The sequence below is a fragment of the Apteryx mantelli genome, chromosome 31 (genome assembly GCF_036417845.1).
Source record: "Apteryx mantelli isolate bAptMan1 chromosome 31, bAptMan1.hap1, whole genome shotgun sequence".
Lineage (NCBI taxonomy): Eukaryota > Metazoa > Chordata > Aves > Apterygiformes > Apterygidae > Apteryx > Apteryx mantelli.
The window spans coordinates 452,015-458,014 of record NC_090008.1 but is presented as its reverse complement, the minus strand read 5'-3'; positions in this window follow the sequence as shown (position 1 = coordinate 458,014).

Genomic DNA, 6,000 nt, shown 5'->3' with positions numbered 1-6,000 from the left:
GCCAACGGGCTGCAGGAAGAAGATACAGCTCTCTCGTTCTGACAACCAAAAACGGGACACGAAGGCCATTGACACAAGCCTGGCGTCTCTGCAGGCAGCCGCGTCCCCCACGAGAGCTCCTGGGAATTGCAGGCGAGGTCGGAGGAGAAGGGGAAGCTCGCAGGCAACTGGCCTGAGCGGGAGAGACGAATGGTGCAGAGGTGCTGGAGCAGGAGGGAAGAGCCCGTTGCTCGCTGCTCGCAGGGCTCTCGAGGGAGCAGGGCGGTTTTCGTGGCGCTGAGCCCTTGGGCTGGCGTTGCACAGATGCCTCCTGCAGCAACGAACCACCCTGTCAGCACCCGAAAACCCCAGACCGAGGTGATGAAGTCGGCAGCTAAACGGCCGTGATTTTACCTGCAAAACGAGCACATCCGTGATGGAAATAACTGCAGGGAAACAGACCCTGGGTTCATTTAATTCCTGCGGCAGAGCACAGCCGCAGCGCGAGTGTTTGCAGGAGGCTTTTCTGCCTTGGCTCAGGAGCCCCAGCCGGGATCCGCGGAGCTGCTTCCCGCAGCGCGGGCTGCCCAGCGGCTGCATCGCACCCTTCCCGCTGCCCGCCCGCCTCATCCTCTGGGAAGTGGAAAACTGCTCCCGACGGCTGCCTGCTCGGCGCCCTGCAGCGGGCAGGAAGGCTGCAGCCGGCAGAAGCCGGAGCTCGGTGCCGGAGCCCCTTCCCTGCTGGCTGCCGAAGGCAGAGCCGGGTCCTTGGGGGCCTCCCTGCCCCGCGGTGCCCAGGAGCTGCCTCCGACACTCCGCTCGGCTCCGTTGGAGCAGGTGCTGCTGCAGCGCCCTGGTCTGCAGAGCTATTTGCTGCTTGTGGTTTTCCCCTCCGCTGTCGAAGGCCAGAAGTTCCCCACTGTTTATAAAAGCTCCATCTGCTTTTAAGAAACTGCTGAGTGAAACAGTAAATAGCCTCCTGCCCTGCCAAGTGCGCTTCCCCTCCCGCCAGCGCCGAGCACGGGACACGGCCCCACGGGTACCGCCACGCGCACGGCGTGGGGACGGGGAAACCCACCCGCGGGCCCTGGCACCAGCACGCTGCCGCCTCCTCCAGCTGCAAAGGCAGAGAGCAAAGTGCTGCAGGGAGGCCAGAGATCTGGTACGGACATTATTCTCCTTCTCCTTGGAGGATCCTTAATCCAAAGCCATTAATAAAAACAGTTTTCATGCTGTATGCAAAAGATTAAACAAACTTTGCCTAATCTCCATGTGCAATTTCTAGCAGTATCAAGTGCAGCTGTGCTCATACATTAGGGCTCTGCTCCACTAAGCCACTAGTACTGGAAATGGAGTTATACAGCTTTAATCTCCTGCCGAAGGGTCCCCCAGATTGCTGGAGGTATTTTCAGAATTTACAGGTATTAACTCAAAAGCAAACCAACATACTGATGCATCACTAGTCAACAGTCACACGTCACCCGTGTTCCTCCCGCGCCGTCCCCACGCGCCTGCGCCGGACTGGCTGCAGGCTCCTGCTTGGCTGCTCGTTCCTGCCTGCTGGGGACCCGGCTGCAAACTGCTTACGGGGCTGCTACTCCTGATTTCTAGGGCTGCTGCTTTAGCGCCCATTTGCTTGAGCACTGAACCGGAGCTGACAGCACAGCTGCTCCCAGGCTTTGAATGAGGCTTTTGAGCCATCGGTTGGATTTAGCACCCTGCACTAAGTGGGAAAGGCTCCGACCTCCTCCTCTCTTTACCAGCACGTTCCCTCTGTGAAGTTGTCTTTGTGCCCTTTGTGCTCCAGGCAGCTTTTATCCCTGTTTCTTTAGAAGTAAGGGAAGAACCAAGCCATTAGCTTAACTGGAGGGAATAGCCCAGGCCTGATGCACTCGCCTTCTCTATTGCACTTAGGTAGGAGAGGGGTGAGCAGGAGGAAGATCCTGCGCCACCTTCCCCAGCTGTCCCTCACCCACTTGCACCTTCCCCATTACCTGCAAAGCAGTTTGGCCATCGCCCATCGAGCCTGGCGCTTGCTCGGAGCCTCGTGCTCGGAGCCCGGAGCGCTCGCTGTGCCCAGAGCGCCCGAGCACCAAGAGCCTCCGCAGAGCTGGAGGAAAGAGCGTTTCCAGCAGCGGCCCAGCGCCGCTGAGCAGCATGGAAAGCCCCAAGCCCCTGCAGAAGAAACCGCTTTTTCTTCTGGGAGCCAGTAGTTTGGAAATGCCTCAGGGCTCCTGCAAGAGAAAGGCAGGTAGCCGGGGGCCGGAGATCCCCAGGGAGCAGGGAGCACCAGGGGCTTTGCGACGCACCGAGGAGCTCCCGCGCGGCAGCTCGGAGCAGGCGAGCAGCCTGGCTGCCCTGGCTCCAGGCTGCCGCCGCAGGCTCTCCGGGTGTCCCAAGCCCCACGTCCCTCTCCTGCTTGTTACCCTCGGATCCCATGCGGAAGAGGCGAGCTGGGCTCGGATCAGAGCCAGGAGAGTGACAGCCACCACGCGCCCCTCAGACACGGCTCCGGCGCGTCAGAGACCGAACGCCTTCCCCAGCGGAAGAACAGAGCTCCGGAGACCAGCACAACAGAGGGTCTGAAGCGTTTATATATGTACGTAGATATCATATATTTGTGTGTGTAACTATACATAGATATTTGCATACTTACACACCCGCACAGGTAAATATTTATAGATACTGACCTCTTCAGATTAAAGTCCAAGGCACTTTTTACAGTGAACAGGTTAAAGCCATAGTTTAAAACATGCCTGTTTCTGGGTACAGATCGGTTTTATGGCAATGCTGCGGGAGCGGCAGGTTCCCGCTCCCTTCCCCCTGCGCGAGGGGCCCGGCCATGCTCCGAGCAGGAGGAGCAGCACGAGCCAGGGCCAGGTCCTGACCGCAGGGGCCCGCGCGGCTCCAGCGGGGCCGAGTCCAGCCCGGGGCAGCCCGGCGGGAAGAACACTTTGGGCAGAAGCAGAGCACCAGGGCTGGGAGCATCCACCGGGAATGGCGTGCTGGAGACCTCCCGGGCGCCCCATTGCCTGAGCCCAGGTGGCACGGGCCAGGCTCGGGAGACAGCTCATCCAACAGGGAACAGCTAATCCCGAAGAGCAGCTTTTCCTCCCCCCACAACAGCCTCTCTCCGAAGCCCCGGAGCCCTCGGGATGCCGTCGGGCGAGGGGAGCTGGGGCTGCAGCCAGCGCAGAGCCCTGCAGCAGCAGCAGCAGCTTCCCTCCCCTCCCCAAAGTGCCCAGGGAATCGCCACCCCCCCCGAGGCAGCTCCCGCAGCAAACCTACCTGGCGGCGCAGCGCCGGGCTCCACGGCAGCAGGGAGATGCAGGGCGGGAGGAAGCCGAGGGAGCCCAAGCGCCCTTGACGTCCGACCGCCCTTAGGAGACCCAGAGCCTCCGCAAGAGCTACGCAGAGCCCAACCCTCCTGCCCGGCTCCCAGCAAGGGGCAGCCACCTCCCAAAAACCTCCCTGTGAGTGGGGCAAACGCATGGGGCATGAGCAACCCCAGCCCCTGTCTATCAGCAGCCACCAGCTAAGCGAGCGCTTGGGCTTTGCCTGCCCTCTCCGCACGTAAGCGCTGCCTTTCCGGGCAGGAGGCGGCCAGCAGGGCCAGCCGGACCGCCAAGGACTGGGCTGTGCAAAGGCAAACCCCGTGCCGTGGGAGCAACTGGTTCCAGTGGTAGGATTTAGCGCTCGCGGCGCCGCCACGAAGCCGTCGGAGCTGGAACCTCGTGGGCAGGGCTCTTGGCGAGGTACAGCTGCTGCCTTGCATTGCTGGTGGGGCCTGACGCTGAAGTCCTTTAATTGGCCTGGGAGGGTCAGGCCAGCACAACAGTGACAATAATAACAGTGATTAATAGTAACAGCACAACAGTGATAACTATTCTAATACAGATGAGTCAGTGTAGGGGCTTTTACGCACACGCTACTGTGGAAGAAAGCAGCAGGAATTGGTCCCATGGGCTCTGCTCGCTCCTGGCCATTACCACTAGCGAGGCCACGCTCCACACAGGAAGACTAGCCAGGAACAAGGATCAGGGCTGCAAAAGAAAATGTTAAGCCTTATTTGCCCACAAATCTTTTCCTACACACAATGCAGATCAGCTCCAGCAAAACTGGGGGCTGGACACGAGCAAGAGATGCTCTCTGGGTACATGAGGCCATAAACGTTGAGTACTGGAAAGCCGGGGGGAGAAGCACCTGGAACCCTGTCGTGCCTCTTCCCACATTCAGGAATACCCCTTTGCCGTCCTACAGTCACAATCTCAGCCCAAAGGGAACAAAGACAGGTCGGCCTGGGCTGTAGCTCTCTGGGACAGGGTGCGAAGCCTGATCCTGCCCAGCCCCAGAGAGCCAGCACGACCTGGGCACTGAGGGCTTCATTCAGCACAGAAACTCAGTGCAATTCATCACTGGCACAAGCACGGCCGAGGAGGGAGCGTGAGCTGCACTGACTCAAAGGACGGCAGGAAAATTTCCTATTCCAAACATTTCCCTGTGGGAGCAAACCTTACCTGCAGCTACACAGGTCACCTCAGCATGCATGTCCCTACACCACCACCCAAGAAATTACTTGTTGACCTGAGAGGAAAAAGAGAGAGCACTGTTTCTGCACACCTCCTTCCAAGCAACCCGCACAACCGGGCTTGAAGTCTAGGGAGCAAAAGCACACAGGAACCATCCTTCCCTTGCAGGACCCCAGGCCAAATGCAGAGCAATGTATTGAAGCAGCAAATGCACAACAGACCAGCTCTACCGGGGAAGATGTTCACACCCTCCTGCTTTTCTAGGCACAAGTGAGCCCTAGTTCATACCTGGGTCCTACCTGTGTCACTCTATACTCAGCCAAGATTGATTATTCTCTACTAGAGTAGCATAGACTGTGCTGCAAGACACATTCGAGGCAAGGAGAAGCACTCCTTGCACTGCTTATTCCACAAAAGCCTCCATCCCAGTGGGAAAACATGGTTTGCTGAACTGGAATTTCAGGTCTGGTACAGTTTGTACCCAGTGAGTTGGATCCCACCTTCAGCTAAAGAAGATGCCCGAGGGAGGAGATGGCTTTCCAGAGACTGCTGGGAGGGCGTGTTGCGACCCTGGGGGGAAAGGGGGGCACACCTTTCGCTAGTAAGAAGCAAAGCTCCAGTGCAATCAGGCTACATTGACTTCAGACCTTAAAGGCAGCCTAAAGACAGCTTCCAGGTAATGTAAATTAATACCCAAGAATTTAAAGGATGTGGAGTCTTTCCAGATGAATTCCAAAGACTCTCCTCTACTAACCCTTGCCTCGGTCCTCACGTGGAGCAATGACTGTACTCAGAAACAGACATTTTGGCAGCAGCAGGCTGACATTGCTGCCTGCTGACAAACTAGTTTGATACAAAAACATAATTGAAAGTTACAATATCCTTTATAATATAGCAATATATTTCATAGTTAAAATAAACTATTATGCTTTTCCCTATTATTAAAAAAGAAGCGAGCAGTACAGAGGCAAGATGCAAACTCATGGTGAAGCTCATTGTTTTAAGTCTGGACAGAAACACTTCAGTTTGTGAGTTTGCAGAGAGGATGTTGTACTTTTCTGATGTTCTGCTTTTAGGACGTTTCCTTGCAGGCAGTGCAGGGAAGAGGTTCGTGGAGCAAAAACTGAGGCTATGCCAAAAGTGAGACTGGCTGTAGTTGGATGGGTCCTGTAGGGGCTTCAGGATGAAATCATCTCTCTGGCTGTAACAGCTAGAGAACACGTTTGGTTTTTTCTTTTTTTTCCCCCATTCCTTACATTGCAAAACCTGGGTGCAGGCTGGTTCGGTCCAGTTGGCATGTGGTGTCTGATGGCTTCCTGGCTACAGAAGGTCAGCATCTCTTTGGGCTTATAACTATGCATTTGAGTTTTGTTCTTGTGCTTTTCCTCCACAGCTGTTGCTGGTCTCAGCTCTTCTCTCCACGTGTCCTGATGCAGTTGGAGGGGCGTCCTCCCAAGGCCCATGGCTGCAGGCTCCGAAAGGACTTTCTCAG